The sequence below is a fragment of the Triticum aestivum genome, chromosome 3D (assembly GCF_018294505.1).
Source record: "Triticum aestivum cultivar Chinese Spring chromosome 3D, IWGSC CS RefSeq v2.1, whole genome shotgun sequence".
NCBI lineage: Eukaryota > Viridiplantae > Streptophyta > Magnoliopsida > Poales > Poaceae > Triticum > Triticum aestivum.
Window position 1 is genome coordinate 605088575 of NC_057802.1, and position 22862 is coordinate 605111436.

Sequence of the window (22862 nt, forward strand, 5' to 3'; positions counted from 1 at the left end):
CATGAAACAATATCTGTTCTTTATTCATACTTTCATAGTTTGACTCCAAATCAATTACAATGCAAAATGCTCTTAAGGAGCGTTGAAACATAAAACATAAAAAGCTGTAAAGAATATTGTATAACTCCTCATGATTGCTCCTTTCAAGGCATTTCCGTCTTCTTCTCGCATGTTTGCATGTGCTTCACAACCATATGTTCCAACTGATTGATCTTCTTTATGAGAGTTTGCATCAGATTATTGCTCTCCTTGGTTGCCTGCAGAATTTGATCGTTGCTAGTACCCCAACCGTCCCCCAAACCTTCTTTCCTATCGTCTTTCGTAACGGGATATCTACTACTAATAGGCAGGTTAATAGGCTCGACGTGATTATGCATCCTAAGCCTTTTTGGCTTTGGTGTGTTACCCTTACCAAAGGGACGCATCGGCGTAGCGCCGTCATGATCTTCCAGTTCACCGAAATCTTCACTTTCTTCTTCCTGCCAACGAAGCATGTGAATTGAACTGTTGGATGACGCCATGTGAGAGGAGGATGGAGAGGTCTGGTAAGGTCGCTGGAACGGTTGATCTATATATAAGCGTTTCTAGGAAGCTCTGAATACGAAATCGGTAAACAAATCGACCGATTTGGTCACAATCAAATATTAATTAATGGGATCAATTTTGTGATTCGGTGAGTAGAACCTACTATATTATTACAAGACAAAAAAGATAACCTGCCTTAAGATTTCATGTGTGATAAAACGATTAGAATTTTTTTTAAAAGGAAGCAAATAAAATAGTTAACATGCACGTATTGTACATTTTTCAAAAACACTTCTAAAATTTCCAAGCTATATGATATGGACAACACATGATTTATGGAACGAAAAGAGGTGATTTGTCGAACTTTGTCTCTTTTACAATTTGCTACCTCTTATAAATTTTATGATTTATAATCTGAGTTAACAAAACCATTAAGAGATCTTATTTTGTGTAATTAGATCATGTCATCCTGATAATTAGATTTCACCGCATGATGTTCTTTACCCCAGCCGAGCATAGTGTGCTGCCGCGCCGTCGATTTCCACGAAGTGGCCAGCCCGAGCCGATTCCCCAATGTGTCAATGACTACGTCCGCTGCGTGATCCTGTGGGACATGACCAATCCATTGCCTTATCAACACATCGAGGTAACAAATCCCCTCTTAATTCAGGTGCTTTGGTCGGCTGCTGGCTCTACCACATAGCCTTCCGTCCACAATGAGCAGGAGTTAATATTAGAATATGACCATCTCTTTCTTAATGATGTGTGCCTTGTATTTCCATTTTGCTTTCTAAAAATATCGATTGAGGGAACAAAAGGAAAGCATGATAATTATTATTTTTGACTTTACATTACATATCTCCAAGGTCCTATTTTTGCTTGGTACGGGTAGTCATTATGCTTGGGCTCATGACCATGGTTAATCTATAGCATGGTTTAGGGTGACCTATTTAACATAATAGTGCTATATGTTTGCATTTCTTGAACTGTCAGTAGGAACCTATATACCGCAAAATATTTGTATGTCCCCTATGGAAGGTTTTAGACAGTCAATTGATTTTGTCCCATCCGACTATCATGCAGTCTGACTTCAGATGACTATGTTTTTCAGGGTGAATTGAGTTCAGAGCTTTGAGCAAACGATTGCGATTTTGTAGCTGCAGTGGTGCTATTCTTTATCATTTGGTATGTCATTACTTCCTACCTACTTGAATTTCTCTATTCCCAATTCACGGGATTTTTACTTTTTGACATTTCCCTAAATGATTATACACAACTCTGATAATGCGTGCCACCCAGTTTTCATTCTCTATAAGAACTGAGAAGTACATATGCACTTTTACGACATATAGGTTCATATAGATGTGTTTGGACGACATATAGGGAGAACGATAGGATCAAATGTCTGTGACATAGAAAAAAAATATACCGACATGTACATACTGTTCTTTCATAGTACATGCCATGTATACAATGTTCACATGCAAACAGAGCTACAAAAATATATTAGTAGATGAACCACAGTGATAGCTCATGTACCATCGGAAGCAACAGAGCTACAAAAATATATTAGTAGATGTCCTCTGGTTTGATATTTTGAAGGCACGAACAGAAATAAGCGCACCTGATATGCTATAAAATGGACATTTCTTGGCAGAATAATAGGTGGTTATAAATTGTGGTACTGTCCAGGTTCCAACAATTCATTAAAACTCGTATTTATCTGCAAGATACACGCAATAGGAAAAGCAACTGACAGAATATGGCACAATGAAAGGAAAATAATACTACTGGAAATATTTGTGAGATCATGAAGATGTCAACACGCATCCATCCGTTTACTTGTGCCAAACCTGCAACTAAGTAGTTAGAAACACATCATGTCTGTTTAGATATGTATTGAAAAGCCAGGATTATAAAATTCAAATAAGGGGCAAATAAGAGACTATACAGGACAAAAATAAATAACATTGACTGTGCCTGCTTTGGGGCCGCATCATAAATATTTCTCTAATGTAGAACACTCCAGTGAATCTTACAACACTGGAGTGACCCAGGCAGTGTGCAATACTTATGTAGGAAAACAAAGCCTAGTTTAGATGTAGTAGATGATTGATTACAAAACAACAAAAGAATAATATACATGCAATCCGGCAAAAGGAGAAATAATGTCACATACAGGAAAAATTGGCAACTTGCAAAGTCACAAATCCGAGGCAATATTATTAATATTTGACTTGTTGAATAAACATAATCAGTTGCTAACATCGAAAGATAAATATTTGTGCAAGAACACGGAAGAGCACCAAATTGTCTGTAGCAAAAGAGTAAATCCTTTATCTTATTCAAAACCCGCCAGCTTCTTAAGAGCGGACTTCAGCCTGTAAGGACTTCCTTATAGACGATGTTCCTCATCGAGGTTTGTAAGGACAAGGCAGGTCTTTTTCGCTTCTTAGGTTTACCACTTTGCTTCTTGGCATTCTCCTTCTCCTTCTCCTTCTCAATGAGGATCTTTATGTTTCTCTTTGCGGTGGCTCGAGACAGTGCGACATAGAGTTGACCATGAGAGAACACAGGATTAGGTAGGTACACGCCAACAATCGGAATCGTCTGGCCTTGAGCCTTGTTAATCGTCATAGCAAAGCTAAGCCTTACAGGAAATTGCTTCCTCTTGAACTTGAATGGAAACATGTCGTTGTCAGACGGGCATAGGGGTATTCGAGGAAGGAATACCCTCCTACCTGCGTGTTGTCCGATCACGATTTCTGCGTCGATGGCGTTCCTCTCGAAACCTCGCACCACAAGCCTCGTCCCGTTACACAAACCATTAGCCGGATCAATGTTCCTCAGAAGTATGACGGGGCAGTTGAGCTTCAGTTTGAGTGCATGCGGAGGCAGACCGTTGGGAGTCAATCCATTTAGGAACTCGGGAGCGTAGTAGCCATACGGGTCGTCTTCTGCACTGTCAAAGCTATGGTAGATTACTTCTTCTCCCCGAAAACGCTCTACCATGCGTATGTTTATCTTGTCGACGTCGTTGTTCGTGGTGGAGAGGATTGCGCGTGAAGTCATGTAATTCGGATCGGACATGTTGTCATCTAGTCTCGGAAACACATGGTCAATCAGCTTCTCCAGGTCGTCACCCTCGCCTATAGACGGCACACAAATATCTTCAGGGAGTCGTATGTTTCCTTGATCGTCAACTTCCTCGGTGCCATTGCCTACCCTTAGCAAGTAATCCGCAAACCAGGTGTCATTATGAGCCCTCATGTTGGTGACGAGCCTTAGCTGGCGCATACCCTTCCAGAGGTGTGAACTTCGAAGGGTTGCATCGATTATCTGACCCCGGGACCCCCTCCTGACGACCAGAAACACCTGCCTGAAGTCCCCGCCAAACACAACAGTTTTTCCTCCAAAGGGTTGGTCCCGTCTTCCCATGATGTCGCGCATGCTGTTGTCCAGTGCCTCGACCGCCTGTCGCTTAGTCATGGTGGCCTCGTCCCATAGTATCAATGAGGCCATCCTCAGTAGCTTGGCGGCACCACTCTGTTTCATGAAGGTGCATGAGGCGCCATCGTCGCAGCTCAATGGGATCTTGAACCTCGAGTGGGCAGTCCTGCCTCCAGGCATGATAGAAGCGGCGACGCCTGACGTCGCGGTAGCGATAGCGATGTTTCCCTCGCTTCGAACCTTGGCGAGCAGCGCCCTGTACAGGAAGGTCTTCCCTGTACCTCCCGGTCCATCAACAAAGAACACACCCCCATCACCGCGTTCAACAGAAGCTAGTATCTCGTCGTATGCAACCCTCTGCTCCAAGTTTAGCGACGAAGCCAATTTAGTGTCGTTGATGTCAAAATCGACGTTGGATTCCTCGATCACTTCTCTGGCCTCTCCCTCGGTTGGGTCGAATGCATCGTCAATGCATGGAAGAGAGAAATCAGCTATGTCTTTGCCCATGGACTGCAACATACCCCTAATGTCAAGCAACACCATCTGTTCCACCTCAATCGGGCACGTGTGTGATCGCCGATAGTCATCAGACATAGGCTCAAAGTGCCTATCCCATAAACCACGCACGTCGCCTGGCTCACAGTGCACCAAAATTGTTGCGAAGAGCCTCCTGAGCGAACATGGCATCGCCCACTACTCTGCCTCGGTAAGACAGTCGTCGAGCGTGTTATCTGCCTCAATGAGTCCCAACCTTTCGGCAGCCTCTCTAAAGCTCCCGCATAGCCTACCGTCCACGGTGAGCAGGTCCTCATAGGATGTCTTGCCAGCAACATGGTTTAGCAGCACACGCAGATAGTATCGCTCCCCGTCGGCAGGATTGGCAGACACAATTCGACCTATCTGATAATGCTCCACCCGCTCTTTCCAATACTTCTTACCATTCTGCCATGTAAACCATCCAGGAAAATCCTTGTACAATATATTCCTAGCCCACGGGTGGTTTTGGTTAGCTTTGAAATACTCTGTCAACATGGATTTGGAAGCTTTCTCAGAGGCGACTACGTCGGTCAAGTGAGCTTGCTCATTAAATGCCACCCTGTGCATATTCGGGAGATGAAGAGGCAACTGTAGGACAGGCGGGTCATTGGCACACAAGGGGAAGCCAAATATCCTCCACATCGCCTCTGGAGGAGTAACCCACCTCGCGTCTACGTATCTTTTGATCTCATCAATGTTACCATCAGCGTCGGGCTGGTCGATGCTGAAAGAAGCCCTATCATGGCCCTTGTATATGTACTTGTAAAGGTATTTGACGGCCTTTATGCTAGAGCAAACCTCAACGTTGATGTGGCAATTGAACATCCACAGAAGGTAAGGGTTATACGGCACAACCCATCTGTTGTCCAACATTTTACCCCGGACCTTAGCCTGCCGACCATTATCTCGACGACGATAAACAGGGTATGAGTCCTTGCCCTGTGCCGTGTTTTCATTGAACGACCGCGGGTATCTGCACTTGCACTCGTTCTGTTGCATGCAAACATTTTTGGGGTTGAGAGCACCGCATGGTCCATGCATCATATGTTTCACCACTAAGGCGTGGAGTTCAGGATACTTTTGCTTGTCTGGGAGCTCGGCAGAAATGAGTCGGTCATACTGCTCTGGAACGACAAGCTTATAGGCAGAATCCATGATCAACAAAAAGTGTGCGTGGGGGAGGCCCCTCTTTTGGAACTCGACTACGTATACATGTGCAACAACAACACCTAGGATATTCTTCTTGAACAACATCTCTTTCATGGCCTCTAGCTTGCCATGGAACACACGAGCCACAAGATCAGGTCGGTCTTGCGCTGTCTGACCAGGAAACAACTCATTCGTTATCTCTTCCCAGTTAGGGTTGCAGGTCATGGTCAAGAAGATGTCAGGCTTCCCGTAGGTATGGACAATTGCCATGGCATCCATATGCCTCCGCTTCATGTCGCGGTCGCCACCTGGGTACGTTCCAGGTAGCACTATCCTTACTCCAACAGCGCTTGCCCGGGTCTCCCCGGATGTAATTGCATCAACAACTCCTTTATACATGTCGGCACGGATCTTTGTCTGGTTCTTCCTGTACCATTTCAACCTACAACTCTCAATCTTGATGTACATGTCCACCCCCATTGCTGGAGCAATCGTGCTCCACAGAGTATGGGATTGAATATCCCAGGTCATGTCTGGAGCATGTAACAGTAGTGGTCTCTCACCGAGACGCATAACCTGCTATTCCCCTCTGCACATGGATGAGTAACGCAGACATTAGGATTCATATGAGAAGTATGCAATTCATCTAAACGACAGAATATGCATAAGGCTTACCTGCATCCTCATCATCATCATCATCACCTCTACCTCTTGGTTGTTGCACAACCGGCCAAGGGACATCACGTTTAGGAAGTTTCGGGTGCCAACCGAGCTCCCCCCTTGGGTAGAAGAGTGGGTAAGAGAGAGGGTCATACGAGCCAGCCGTCACATGTATACAGTGCCTCTGGTTGTCATTCCCGCAAAGTGTAATCCTACGATCGAACCTCTTTGCTAGGTCAGTGCCCTCAACCCAAATTGCAGCGACCTCAGATGACAGAGGTCTATTATACTTCCGTTGGTCTAGTCTTTGGTCAGTGTTGAGGTCTATCCTGTAATCGTCGAGGTTGTCCCTGTGCGCACCCAAACTCCTAAACTACTGGGAGTACGGGTTTTCCCTGAGTATGTCCACTAACTTTCTGACGACATCTTGGTCTAATTGCTCGGTGGCAGCCTTGCGATGGGTTAGGCCTGGGTCGTCGTCGTAGAAGTACAACTGTAGATGATCTGGACGTGATGTTGGCCCGAAGGAATGAACGTTGTGGTAGATGGTGCCGTGCGCCCGGAACGTGTACACCCCAGACTTCATGTTTGTGTAGCTTTCATCAAGGCTGACGCCGAGGTTTGTGAAGGAGAAGTGGTCATTGAAGAACCGTATGTTCTCCCGAAAATGCCTTGAGTCCGCATCCATGCTAGACCAAAGCCTCATTAGCTCCGGGACGGCCTCCGGTCGCTTCAGGTGGATCTGCCCACTGCGACAGCAGAATCCCGGGGCCTCAGACACAAACTTCTTGGCCTTGCAGTGATCGCAATTTGCGGCGTGCTTCAGGATGTGTGTGTGGTCTGGGAGGTTTGAGTAGACATAGTCCAATGGATCATGGTCGACATAGGTATTGTGACTTGAGTCTTCCAATTCGCCGTGCTCCATGTCATCAGGATCTGAGCCTGCAAACAATGTTTATAATTAGTGTGATATTTCAAACGGGTGGATGTTGCTCAAGTGGGTGTACATACCTTCACCAGCAAACAGGTAATACTTGTCGTCAAAGAGGCTATTAGGGTTGACATTATCATTCATGAGACGACTAAGGTAAGCGTCCATGTAGTCTGCTCAGGTGCGAAACCAATAAATGAGGGTTCAGTCTCAAGGGACGCAAGGAGAGTAAGGATGGGAGTTTTACCTTCACTTCTGATCGTGTACTCCGGCGTGCTAGATGAGGTCGAGGCACCGTGTGCTTCCACTACGGTAGGTTGTCCAGTTGAGCTCATTTTCGGTATGGAGATGGACCTGACGGTTGGGGTCATCACCCTACCTGCAAACTTTTCATTACGTTGATCGCGTAGAACATTCCTCTCACCATGCGGTACCTGCGTACATTTTTTTTGCTTGACAATTTTCTGTTGACGCTTCTTTGCCACCATACCACCCTTGCAAGCTCGCTCTCTCCTCCCAGGCGCTGCTCTGGACTCATGACTCTGCTCGTCCACTCCATTATCCGCTATTGTTACCGGATCACTGGTTTGCTGGTCGGCATTTTGTAGGTGCACATTGATTTCGATGAGGTCGCCATCTACAGCACCATCACCAAAGGTTCTGCTTAGGTATGCACCTAGAACATGTCGGGGAACGTAGCAGAAATTCAAAATTTTCTACGCATCACCAAGATCAATCTATGGAGTAATCTAGCAACGAGGGGAAGGGGAGTTCATCTACATACCATTGTAGATCGCGATGCGGAAGCGTTGCAAGAACGTGGATGAGGGAGTCGTACTCGTAGCGATTCAGATCGCGGTTGATTCCGATCTAAGCACCGAAGAACGGTGCCTCCGCGTTCAACACACGTGCAGCCCGGTGACGTCTCCCACGCCTTGATCCAGCAAGGTGAGAGGGAGAGGTTGGGGAAGACTCCATCCAGCAGCATCACGACGGCGTGGTGGTGATGGAGGAGCGTGGCAATCCCGCAGGGCTTCGCCAAGAACCGCGGGAGAGGAGGAGGAGGGAGAGGGGTAAGGCTGCACCGAAAGAGAGACGTTCTCGTGTCTTGGGCAGCCCCAAACCTCAACTATATATAGCGGGGGAAGGGGCTGCGCCCCCTCTTGGGTTTCCACCCCCAAGGGCTGGCGGCCAGCCCTAGATCCCATCTAGGGGGGCGGCCAAGGGGAGGAGGGGGGGCGCCACTAGGGTGGGCCTTAAGGCCCATCTGGACCTAGGGTTTGCCCCCTCCCACTCTCCCATGCGCCTTGGGACTTGGTGGGGGCGCACCAGCCCACCTGGGGCTGGTCCCCTCCCACACTTGGCCCACGCAGCCTTCTGGGGCTGGTGGCCCCACTTGGTGGACCCCCGGGACCCTCCCGGTGGTCCCGGTACATTACCGATATCACCCGAAACTTTTCCGGTGACCAAAACAGGACTTCCCATATATAAATCTTTACCTCCGGACCATTCCGGAACTCCTCGTGACATCCGGGATCTCATTCGGGACTCCGAACCACATTCGGTAACCACGTACATGCTTTCCCTATAACCCTAGCGTCATCGAACCTTAAGCGTGTAGACCCTACGGGTTCGGGAACCATGCAGACATGACCGAGACGTTCTCCGGTCAATAACCAACAGCGGGATCTGGATACCCATGTTGGCTCCCACATGTTCCACGATGATCTCATCGGATGAACCACGATGTCGGGGATTCAATCAATCCCGTATGCAATTCCCTTTGTCTATCGATATGTTACTTGCCCGAGATTCGATCGTCGGTATCCCGATACCTTGTTCAGTCTCGTTACCGGCAAGTCTCTTTACTCGTTTCGTAACTCACATCATCCCGTGATCAACTCCTTGGTCACACTGTGCACATTATGATGATTTCCTACCGAGTGGGCCCAGAGATACCTCTCCGTTTACACGGAGTGACAAATCCCAGTCTCGATTCGTGCCAACCCAACAGACACTTTCGTAGATACCTGTAGTGCACCTTTATAGTCACCCAGTTACGTTGTGACGTTTGGTACACCCAAAGCATTCCTACGGTATCCGGGAGTTGCACAATCTCATGGCCTAAGGAACTGATACTTGACATTAGAAAAGCTCTGAGCAAACGAACTACACGATCTTGTGCTAGGCTTAGGATTGGGTCTTGTCCATCACATCATTCTCCTAATGATGTGATCCCGTTATCAACGACATCCAATGTCCATGGTCAGGAAACCGTAACCATCTATTGATCAACGAGCTAGTCTCCTAGAGGCTTACTAGGGACATGGTGTTGTCTATGTATCCACACATGCATCTGAGTTTCCTTTCAATACAATTCTAGCATGGATAATAAACGATTATCATGAACAAGGAAATATAATAATAACCTATTTATTATTGCCTCTAGGGCATATTTCCAACAGTCTCCCACTTGCACTAGAGTCAATAATCTAGTTCACATCACCATGTGATTAACACTGACAGGTCACATCACCATGTGACCAACATCCAAAGAGTTTACTAGAGTCAACAATCTAGTTCACATCATTATGTGATTAACACTCAATGAGTTCTGGTTTGATCATGTTATGCTTGTGAGAGAGGTTATTAGTCCACGGGTCTGAACCTTTCAGATCCGTGTGTGCTTTACGAATATCTATGTCATCTTGTGGATGCTACCACGCGCTATTTGGAGCCATTTCAAATAATTGCTCTACTATACGAATCCGGTTTACTACTCAGAGTCATCCGGATTAGTGTCAAAGTTAGCATCGACGTAACCCTTTACGACGAACTCCTTTTCACCTCCATAATCGAGAAAATTCCTTAGTCTACTAGATACTAAGGATAAGTTCGATCGCTGTCATGTGATCCATTCCCGGATCACTATTGTACCCCTTGACCAACTCATGGCAAGGCACACTTCATGTGCGGTACACAGCATAGCATACTGTAGAGCCTACATCTGAAGCATAGGGGACGACCTTCGTCCTTTCTCTTTCTTCTGCTGTGGTCAGGTCTTGAGTCTTACTCAATACTCACACCTTGTAACACAGCCAAGAACTCCTTCTTTGCTGATCTATTTTGAACTCTTTCAAAATCATGTCAAGGTGTGCGTTCTTTGAAAGTATCATCGGGCGTCTTGATCTATCTCTATAGATCTTGATGCCCAATATGTAAGCAGCTTTTATCCAGGTCTTCCTTTGAAAAACTCCTTTCAAACAACCCTTTATGCTTTCCAGAAATTTTACATCATTTCGGAGACACAATATGTCATTCACATATACTTATCAGAAATGTTGTAGCGCTCCCACTCACTTTATTGGAAATACAAGTTTCTCATAAACTTTGTATAAAACCAAAAATCTTTGATCATCTCATCAAAGCGTACATTCCAACTCCGAGATGCTTACTCCAGTCCTTAGAAGGATCGCTGGAGCTAGCATACCTTTTAGCATCCTTAGGATGGACAAAACCTTTCTGATTGTATCACATACAACCTTTCCTTACGAAAACTGGTAAGGAAACTTGTTTTGACATCCATCTGCCAGATTTCATAAATGCAGCTAATGCTAACATGATTCCGACAGACTTAAGCATCGCTACGGATGAGAAAATCTCATCGTAGTCAACTCCTTGAACTTGTGAAAATACTCTTTGCCACAAGTCGAGCTTCATAGACGGTAACCTTACCGTCCACATTCGTCTTCTTCTTAAAGATCCATTTATCTCGGATTTCATGGCTTCTAACCATTTGTCGGAATATGGGCCCACCATCGCTTCTCCATAGCTCATAGGTTCATCGTTGTCCAACAACATGACTTCCAAGACAGGATCATGTACTACTCTGAAGTATTACGCATCCACGTCGTCCTACGATGTTTGGTGGTGACTTGATCCGAAGTTTCATGATCACTATCATAAGCTTCCACTTCAATTGGTATAGGTGCCACAGGAACAACTTCCTGTGCCCTGCTACACACTAGTTGAAGTGACGGTTCAATAACCTTATCAAGTCTCCACCATCCTCCCACTCAATTCTTTCGAGAGAAACTTTTCCTCGAGAAAGGACCCGTTTCTAGAAGCAATTACTTTTGCTTCCAGATCTGAAATAGGAGGTATACCCAACTGTTTTGGGTTTTCTATGAAGATGCATTTATCCGCTTTGGGTTCGAGCTTATCAGCCTGAAACTTTTTCACATAAGCATCGCAGCCCCAAACTTTTAAGAAACGACAACTCAGGTTTCTCTAAACGGTGTCGCCTCAACGGAATTGCGTGGTGCCCCTTTTTAAAGTGAATGCGGTTGTCTCTAATGCCTAACCCATAAACGATAGTGGTAATTCGATAAGAGACATCATGGTATGCACCATATCCAATAGGGTGCATTTATGATGTTCGGACACACCATCACACTATGGTGTTCCAGGCGGTATTAATTGTGAAACACTTTCCACAATGTCTTAATTGTGTGCCAAACTCGTAACTCAGATATCTCTATGATCATATCATAGACATTTTATCCTCTTGTCACGACGATCTTCAGCTTCACTCTGAAATTACTTGAACCTTTCAATAATTCAGACTTGTGTTTCATCAAGTAAATACACTCAGCATCTACTCAAATCATCTGTGAAGTAAGAACATAACGATATCCACTGCATGCCTCAGCACTCATTGGACTGCACACATCAAAATGTATTACTTCCAACAAGTTGCTCTCTTGTTCCATCTTACTGAAAACGAGGCTTTTCAGTCATCTTGCCCATGTGGTATGATTTGTATGCCTCAAGTGATTCAAAATCAAGTGAGTCCAAACGATCCATCTGCATGGAGTTTCTTCATGCATATACACCAATAGACATGGTTCGCATGTCTCAATCTTTTCAAAAACGAGTGAGTCCAAAGATCCATCTACATGGAGCTTCTTCATGTGTTTTATCCCAATATGACTCAAATAGCAGTGCCACAAGTATGTGGTACTATCATTACTTTTGGCATGAACATGTGTATCACTACGATCGAGATTCATTTTAGGTGCAAGACCATTGAAGATATTATTCAAATAAACAGAGTAACCATTATTCTCCTTAAATGAATAACCGTATTGCGATAAACATAATCCAATCATGCTCAACGCAAACACCAAATCTCGATGGTAGAGGGAGCATGCGATGCTTGATCACATCAACCTTGGAAACACTTCCAACACATATCGTCAACTCACCTTTAGCTAGTCTCCGTTTATTCCGCAGCTTTTATTTCGAGTTACTAACACTTAGCAACCGAACCGGTATCAAATACCCTGGTGCCGCTAGGAGTACTAGTAAAGTACACATTCATATAATGTATATCCAATATACTTCTGTCGACCTTGCCTGCCTTCTCATCTACCAAGTATCTAGGGTAGTACTGCTTCAGTGACCGTTCCCCTCATTACAGAAGCACTTAGTCTCGGGTTTGGGTTCAACCTTGGGATTCTTCACTAGAGCAGCAAACGATTTGTTGTTTCATGAAGTATCCCTTTTGCCCTTGCCCTTCTAGAAACTAGTGGTTTTACTAACCATCAACAATTGATGCTCCTTCTTGATTTCTACTTTCGCGGTGTCAAACATCGCGAGTTGCTCAAGGATCATCATCTATCCTTGATATTTATAGTTCATCACGAAGCTCTAATAGCTTGGTGGCAGTGATTATGGAGAACCATCACTATCTTATCTGGAAGATTAACTCCCACTCGATTCAAGCGATTGTAGTACTCAGACAATCGGAGCACATGCTCAACGATTGAGCTTTTCTCCCTTAGTTTGCAGGCTTAAGGAATTTGTCAGAGGTCTCATACCTCTTGACGTGGGCACTAGTCCGAAATCCCAATTTCAGTCTTCGGAACATCTCATATGTTCTGCGACGTTTCAAAAACCGTCTTTGGTGCCACAATTCTAAACCGTTAGCATTACTCACTGAACTATCATGTAGTCATCAAAACATGTATGTCAGATGTTTCACAACATCTACAGACGACGCTGAGGTTCAGCACACCGAGCGGTGCATTAAGGACATAAGCCTTCTGTGCAGCAATGAGGACAATCCTCAGTTTACGGACCCAGTCCGCATAATTGCTACTACCAACTTTCAACTAAATTTTCTCTAGGAACATATCTTAAACAGTAGAACTAAAGCGCAATGACATAATTTGTAAAGACCTTTTGACTATGTTCATGATAATTAAGTTCATCTGATTAATGAACTCCCACTCAGATAGACATCCCTCTAGTCATCTAAGTGATACATGATCCGAGTCAAACTAGGCCGTGTCCGATCATCACGTGAGACGGACTAGTCATCATCGGTGAACATCTCCATGTTGATCGTATCTACTATACGACTCATGTTCGACCTTTCGGTCTCTTGTGTTCCGAGGCCATGTCTGTACATGCTAGGCTCGTCAAGTCAACCTAAGTGTTTCGCATGTGTTCCGAGGCCATGTCTGTACATGCTAGGCTCGTCAACACCCGTTGTATTCGAAAGTTAGAATCTATCACACCCGATCATCACGTGGTGCTTCGAAACAACGAACCTTCGCAACGGTGCACAGTTAGGGGGAACACGTCTCTTGAAATTTTAGTGAGGGATCATCTTACTTACTACCGTCGTTCTAAGCAAATAAGATGCATAACATGATAAACATCACATGCAATCAAATAGTGACATGATATGGCCAATATCATTTTGCTCCTTTGATCTCCATCTTCGGGGCACCATGATCATCTTTGTCACCGGCATGACACCATGATCTCCATCATCATGATCTCCATCATTGTGTCTTCATGAAGTTGTCACGCCAACGATTACTTCTACTTCTATGGCTAACGTGCTTAGCAATAAAGTAAAGTAATTTACATGGCGTTATTCAATGACACGCAGGTCATACAAAAAATAAAGACAACTCCTATGGCTCCTACCGGTTGTCATACTCATCGACATGCAAGTCGTGATTCCTATTACAAGAATATGATCAATCTCATACATCACATATATCATTCATCACATCTTCTGGGCATATCACATCACATAGCACATGCTGTAAAAAACAAGTTAGACGTCCTCTAATTGTTGTTGCAAGTTTTTACGTGGCTTGTATAGGTTTCTAGCAAGAACGTTTCTTACCTACGTAAAACCACAACGTGATATGCCAGTTTCTATTTACCCCTCATAAGGACCCTTTTCATCGAATCCGTTCCGACTAAAGTGGGAGAGACAGACACCCGCTAGCCACCTTATGCAACTAGTGCATGTCAGTCGGTGGAACCTGTCTCACGTAAGCGTACGTGTAAGGTCGGTCCGGGCCGCTTCATCCCACAATGCCGCCGAAACAAGATAAGACTAGTAGCGGCAAGAAGAATTGACAAAATCGACGCCCACAACTACTTTGTGTTCTACTCGTGCATAGAAACTACGCATAGACCTAGCTCATGATGCCACTGTTGGGGAACGTAGCAGAAATTCAAAATTTTCTACGCATCACCAAGATCAATCTATGGAGTAATCTAGCAACGAGGGGAAGGGGAGTGCATCTACATACCATTGTAGATCGCTATGCGGAAGCGTTGCAAGAACGCGGATGAGGGAGTCGTACTCGTAGCGATTCAGATCGCGGTTGATTCCGATCTAAGCACCAAAGAACGGTGCCTCCGCGTTCAACACACGTGCAGCCCGGTGACGTCTCCCACGCCTTGATCCAGCAAGGTGAGAGGGAGAGGTTGGGGAAGACTCCATCCAGTAGCAGCACGACGGCGTGGTGGTGATGGAGGAGCGTGGCAATCCCGCAGGGCTTCGCCAAGCACCGCGGGAGAGGAGGAGGAGGGAGAGGGGTAAGGCTGCACCGAAAGAGAGACATTCTCGTGTCTTGGGCAGCCCCAAACCTCAACTATATATAGGGGGAAGGGTCTGCGCCCCCTCTAGGGTTTCCACCCCCAAGGGCTGGCGGCCAGCCCTAGATCCCATCTAGGGGGGCGGCCAAGGGGAGGAGAGGGGGGGCGCCACTAGGGTGGGCCTTAAGGCCCATCTGGACCTAGGGTTTGCCCCCTCCCACTCTCCCATGCGCCTTGGGCCTTGGTGGGGGGCGCACCAGCCCACCTGGGGCTGGTCCCCTCCCACACTTGGCCCACGCAGCCTTCTGGGGCTGGTGGCCCCACTTGGTGGACCCCCGGGACCCTCCCGGTGGTCCCGGTACATTACCGATATCACCCGAAACTTTTCCGGTGACCAAAACAGGACTTCCCATATATAAATCTTTACCTCCGGACCATTCCGGAACTCCTCGTGATGTCCGGGATCTCATCCGGGACTCCGAACAACATTCGGTAACCACGTACATGCTTTCCCTATAACCCTAGCGTCATCGAACCTTAAGCGTGTAGACCCTACGGGTTCGGGAACCATGCAGACATGACCGAGACGTTCTCCGGTCAATAACCAACAGCGGGATCTGGATACCCATGTTGGCTCTCACATGTTCCACGATGGTCTCATCGGATGAACCACGATGTCGGGGATTCAATCAATCCCGTATGCAATTCCCTTTGTCTATCGATATGTTACTTGCCCGAGATTCGATCGTCGGTATCCCGATACCTTGTTCAATCTCGTTACCGGCAAGTCTCTTTATTCGTTCCGTAACTCACATCATCCCATGATCAACTCCTTGGTCACACTGTGCACATTATGATGATGTCCTACCGAGTGGGCCCAGAGATACCTCTCCGTTTACACGGAGTGACAAATCCCAGTCTCGATTCGTGCCAACCCAACAGACACTTTCGGAGATACCTGTAGTGCACCTTTATAGTCACCCAGTTACGTTGTGACGTTTGGTACACCCAAAGCATTCCTACGGTATCCGGGAGTTGCACAATCTCATGGTCTAAGGAACTGATACTTGACATTAGAAAAGCCTTGAGCAAACGAACTACACGATCTTGTGCTAGGCTTAGGATTGGGTCTTGTCCATCACATCATTCTCCTAATGATGTGATCCCGTTATCAACGACATCCAATGTCCATGGTCAGGAAACCGTAACCATCTATTGATCAACGAGCTAGTCTCCTAGAGGCTTACTAGGGACATGGTGTTGTCTATGTATCCACACATGCATCAGAGTTTCCTTTCAATACAATTCTAGCATGGATAATAAACGATTATCATGAACAAGGAAATATAATAATAACCTATTTATTATTGCCTCTAGGGCATATTTCCAACAGAACACTATACATCACTATTTATATCTTATGAATGATTACATGATGAAAGATGATGGTTGTTAGGATATGTACCATCGGTTTCGGTGTTGCGAATGTATGTGGGGGCCGCATTGACCGTAGGAGCATGATCTATTTGTTCACTGTCGAATTGTTGCGTGAGGGATGAAAGTGTGAGAGTCGGACAATGTGTGTGAGGGTTGGACAATGTGCTAGTTAGATCTGGACGTGGCATTGCGATCGATTCAGCACATGGCATGTTTTTCTTTGCAGCATACTTTGCCTTTCTCTTTGCACTTGACTCCCCCCTTTCATCCTCAGTCATGGTTTTAGGGTGTTGCACGCGCCATTCTAGCAACTTCTGATTTTTTTTCTTGAAGATCGATCGTTCCGTCACCCACTTTTTTCCGATAACTTGCTCGCCTCCGCGCGTTTCTCTGCTCAATTTGCTCGTCTGTTAAGTCACCCTTGTGTTCTTTATCAGGCTGTTTTTCATCTAGTTGCTTGCTGGATGCCTCCTCTTTTTTCTTTCGATAAGCAGCTCTCCTCCGAGCCTTTATTTGCTCTTTTTTCTCGTCAAGGTCCACCGAGAATGGTTGACACCCATTAGTGATATCACCGAGAGGTAGCAGGGGAACATTTTGCATATCTGCACGGAGGGTTTAGGGTCTTCATTGTTCAAGAAGATTTCATGTACTACACAAACGCTTCATTTATATATCTGCACGGTCAGGTTAAACAATGATGTATAGCTGGATGTAGTTGGGTTGGTATCATCGAGAGGTAACATGGGAACATTTTGCATATCTGCCCGGAGGGTTTAGGGTCTTCATTGTTCACCGAGAAGTAACAGGGCTGGTTGAAGCTACTTCTTTATCTAGGGTTTATTTTTTATAGAATCCCTCCGTGTCCATACATAAAGTTTGTATGTACTCAAAAGTCATATGTCTGCCATATATCGAATTGAACCTAAATGATAAGGAATTGTATGTTAACACAGTGGTCAACTATTGGTCAATTATTTTTATTCTCTATTCTTGGTCAATTATTCGTGGGGTTGGGGTGAGGAAACATATGTCGCCTACATTATTCACTAAGAAAGTATACATACGATCATCATATTGCTGAAGCATAAACATCCTTACCTGATATCGTAAGGGCAGTCAGATTTTCATCTTTTTGCTTGCTGGCTGCCTCCTCTTTTTTCTTTCGATAAGCAGCTCTTCTCCGAGACTTTAGTTGCTCTTTTTTATCGCCAAGGTCCACCGTGGTTGGTTGACACACATTAGTGATATCACCGAGAGGTAACCCACCCACATTCAGCATATGTGCATGTGAAATGATATTAACATTATATTGTGGAATGGAGGGAGTATATATAATATCATCGCAGTGCCTTCCCATAAAGCATTCTTACCTGATATCGTAAAGGCTGACAGATTTTCCTCTTGTTGCTTGACGGTAGCCTCCTCTTTTTTCTTTCTATAAGCAGCTCGCCTCCGAGCTTTTATCAACTCTCTTTTTTCGTCAAGGTCCACAGAGGATGGTTGATCTGCATTAGTGATATCACTGTGAGGATGGCGTGGAACATTGTGCGGCCTCTCTTGCCAACTGTCACGTTGCATGCTAGCTAGTTATTTTGTTAGATAACTGAGAGCTGGCAACGAATCTACATTATATGGGAATGAGATTGGAGGGTTGTCTGCATCATGTTAACATAACAATATATGGGACCGAAACAAGGCAAAGTTGTAGGCACATGGTCTTAACCTTTCGACAACATAATACTTACCCGAAATCAGATGGGAAGGCTGATGAACATATGTCCTTTCACAATCGTCCTGTTCAAGTATCGTCCTGTCCAAGTGAGTAATATGGACTCCTACAAGTCACACGCTTGATCTTTTAGAATCGGTTCTGCCCAAGTCTGTTAGGTTTGATTTATCACATAAAAAGCATAAAAGCAATCTCAGTATATATGCACAGCCTTAGTACCTAGACTACTTGGGTAATTCTTGTGAACATCGTCGGCTCCAGGTATAACCCCTTCATTAGAGTCGTCACCATTTGGCCCCTCCATCGGGCCTGCAACATCTCCTGTGATGGTGTTTGAAATGTATACAAAAATATGTAGCTGAACATATACAAGGAGGTAGATATATACCTGGAGTATCATATGTGCTATCACCATCGGTCTCAAGTATCATCCGTTCGGAGGGAGTAATATGGACTCCTAGAAGTAAAGATGTTGATACATTAGAATCGGGTGTGCCCAAGTCTGTTAGGTATGATTTTTCAACTAAAAAGGATAAAAATAAACCTTATACCTGGACTACGTGGGTAAATTTTGTCAAAATCATCGGCTACGGGTATAATCCCTTCGTTAGAGTCGTCAACACTTGTCCCCTCCATCGGGCCTGCAACACATATATAGTTGAACATATATATGTTTGACTTGTGTAGCACAATTTATAGGTGAACATATACCTGGAGGTACATGTGATGAAGTCGTCTGTTCCGCTGGCTTGCTGTGTGGAGTCCCCATATGTAACTACTAAAAAAAGACATGTCCAATAGACTCAGGTATCACGCAAAAACTTGTAAACTGACTCTGCAAGCAGATCACGTGAAATACCAACATTACTAAAGGCCTGTTCCCATTGTACAGAAATTCAGTCCATAAGGGCAGGTTGTTACAGATTTATGAGTCTTGCTATATATATGAAAATAGAAAGACATGTCGAACAGACTTTGCTACTTTGCATTTTTTGTGAACTGACTCTGCTGGATACGTGTTAAGAATTCAAGATGCTAAGATGTCCTGTTCATCTGACTGCAGGCAGATGAAGGCCGTCGAAGATCACAAGCGCAGCTTGCTATTGTACAGGTTTAGAATTTAGAAAGGTAACCTATTTTCATGCGAACTTACCTATTCTTTGCTATTCAGAATAATTCTTTATCTTCCCATTGCTGTGTTAATTGATTCATATGCGGTTGTGCTATTCTGACAAGGATGTCCATCAAGGTTGTTTGGTGGGACATAATGAAACCTCACAAGTTCTACTTTGCTGATTCTTTCCGATAATTGTTTCATTACTAATGCGCTGTCGCGGGCATGTATTAATCCCAAATTCCAAATCACTTTGGAATCCAGTCAAAATCCAGTGAAAATCACTCTGGAATCCTTCTCCGTAATTGATTCGCAAACTACTCTCAAGGACTGCTCTGAACCTCAAATATCATGGGCACATGAAGTTGTGGTGTTGATTGATGCAACTATGTTGTACTGTTTCAGTGACTGTTAATATTTTCTTTAGGAAGGATAACCAATTCAGTACTAAAAGTATTTTTCATGTTATCTAAAATGAGGGCGATCCTTTGTACACTAATATGATGCGTTTTAGGTCATGGAAGTATTGACCTAAAAGGTATTGTATTAGTTACAGAGGGGTTTGAGCGCGGGCAGCGGCCGGCGGCGGAGGTGGAAAATGAAGTCTGGCATGGCTTGATTTAGTTTGAACACGAGTCCATCAGGATCGCCCTGATCTGTACACGTAGACATAACAAAGAAACAAAACCTGTGTGTTCATACCTGGGGTTGAAACCGTACAGCGTCGCCGATCGCACGTTCCGCGGCGCCCCGCGATCTAGAAACTGCCAGCGATCCAGAAACGTGGCGGCGGCCCAGTCGAGTCGTTCCGTGGTGGCGGCGCTGTGGGGTGCGCAGATCGCACGACGGCTGCGCAGATCTGATCGGCAGCGGGGTATGGGGATCGGCGTCAGGGCGATCCTGATCGGTGGCAGGGTGCTGTTTCTTTGGCTACGTGCGTGGGTGGGGTTCCGTGGGTGGGCGTGGGGGTGGCCCTGTCGAGTCGTTCCGCGGCGGCGGCGCTGTGGAGTGCGGAGATCGCACGACGCCTGCGCAGATCTGATCAGCAGCAGGGTATGGGGATCGGCGTCAGGGCGATCCTGATCGGCGGCAGGGTGCTGTTTCTTTGGCTACGTGCGTGGGTGGGGTTCGGTGGGTGGGCGTGGGGGTGGGGGTAATTTGATGAAGAAAAAACGGACGAAAAAAAACCAGTCGAAAAAAACCAGACGAAAGTGGGGGGGGGCTATTCAACCAACTCGTCCATTAGGAGTAGAGATATGGCGCGTGCTAGGCGCTAGGTCCCCAATTTAGGTTCCCTTAGCCATTTGATTTTCTGCATCGTAAGTACAGAAATAGTTTGCGTGTCAAATTGGTCGCTTGCTTTTAGAGCAAGGATAATAGTATAGCCGGCTGTTGGCTATAAGATAGTGGCATGTCATCTATAGTCACCCATATAGTCAACATGTATAATAGTTAGCTATAAGTATGTGCTATTTATCAATATATGGCCCACACCCCACTCGCACAAAGTGTTTAGGAGCACGTGCTGCAGCTGGCTCTTACATGAGATCCCATTTATATTCTCTCTCCTATCCTCTCTCCTTGTCGTGGGGTGGTCACGACAAATCTCATGCTTGAATAGTTAGGGTTTCGTAGAAGGGGGAGCAAACTGTCGGTGCTAGTGGTCTCGTCGGCTAACAGGAGGCAGAGACACGATGTACCCAGGTTCGGCCCCTCGTATGCAAGGTAAGGACCTACTCCTACTTGTCTAATTGTATTGATGGTGGGATTACAATGTAGGTTGCGGCTCAGATGTGATCTGGCGCAAGGTTGATGATGACTACGGGTGTCTAGGTTTAGCTAGGCGTGTGTATTGGGTCTCCTCCTCGAGGCCCCTCTTGTTGGGGATATAACTACTGGTGTAACCCGCCCAGGATGGGCCGGGTTACGTTGCGACGACTCATCATTCAGAAGCCCAAGGACAGGTTGAAGATGGCGGTTCAGTAAGGGCCTAAGGCCCATAGGTGACTTGAGGCCCGTAGTGATAAACCGCAGTTATGGCATGACTTGTATTATAAGGCAAGAATAGTTAAGAGTCCGAGCCGGACACTGTTTATGAGCCGGCCGGGACTCTGAGAGCCGCTGGGCGTTAACCTCTCTATATAAAGGGACGACCCAGCAGCGGTTCAGGACAGGTAACCACAAATCGATAACCAGGCATAACGGTTTAGCTCCCTGGTCATCGAAACCCTAATAATTCCACCTCAACTGGAGTAGGCTTTTACCTTCACCGTAAGGGGCCGAACCAGTATAACCCTCGTGTCCTTTGTCCCGTTTTAACCCCTTCAAGCTTCCTAGTTGCGATGGCCCTACGACTAAGTCCATCCACGAGGACATCTGCCATCACAATTCCACGACAGATGGCGCCCACCGTGGGGCCAGCGCACGGTGGATTTGAGTTCTTGAAGGGCAGCTTCGAAGGGCTCAAGGGATACGCTGTGGGCCGGATGACCAAGAGTCGTCGCGACAAGCTCTACATCGACGACGCAGGCTGGGGTCCCGACGCCGGCTCAATCGAGTATGGGTACCGGTCCCCTTCGGCGGAATCCACGTTTTCATCGGTAAGATCCGCGAGCCGGGCCCTGAGCCGGACATTTGCACCAACCTCATCGAGACGGCTCGGCGTGCGAGACCCGCCCGGACACTGCCCGCCTTGAAGCGTGCCTTCGTGGGATGCATCCACGGAGGACTCTCTGGAGGATCTACATCTGGCGGTGAGACGGCTATCTGCTCGGATGGTGAATCGTCCGCAGGTGAGACAGACTCTTTGTATCAACTTCAAGACGGCAGGCTCCGGGGTTGTTCCGATGGCGACAGTATTCCGGACCCCTTTGAGCCGCCGAGCCGGGTTGGAATCTTCATGGCCGGCACGCAACCTGTTCAAAACTCCGCCGCTGGGGCAGGAGGCCCTGTGCACTCACCGGCTCAGGTGCTGATGGATCTCACATATAAAATGATGGCCCTGTTAACCGCCACGGTCGTCCCAGCGGATCAAGCTCAACATGATGCTGAAGTGGCACAGTTAAAATTGGACATAGCGCAGGCCAAGGAAGATCTGGCAGCGGAAGGAGTTAGGATGGCTGCAGAGCGGGCAGCTCTGGACGCCCAGACTCAGCTAATTCAGGCGCAATCTTTCCGGCTCACGATGGATCAGAAGACATCCAATGAGGTCATGAGAAGGAGGTATCAGAAGGCTCAATCTCGGCTCCCTCCGGTTTATGATCCTCGCAACCTCTTCAACACGCCCGATGCAGGGCCTAGTAACCCGCCAGAGATGAATCAGATCACGGCGCCCGGGGTTGGAAAGCTGGTTCAGCCACAAGTGATGGAGCCTCCCCACGTGACTACTGCCCCACCTCACTATGCGCCAACACCACCGG

At 46.3% G+C, this 22862-nt stretch overlaps 1 long non-coding RNA gene across 1 annotated transcript; it reads left to right on the forward strand.

The window, feature by feature from the left end:
* Positions 1-827: 827 nt before the first annotated feature.
* LOC123075846 (uncharacterized) lies at positions 828-19415 on the forward strand. The gene is made up of 4 exons (XR_006436218.1): positions 828-875; positions 1035-1171; positions 1637-1710; positions 19393-19415. It is a non-coding gene; the product is annotated as an uncharacterized lncRNA (long non-coding RNA).
* Positions 19416-22862: the final 3447 nt, after the last annotated feature.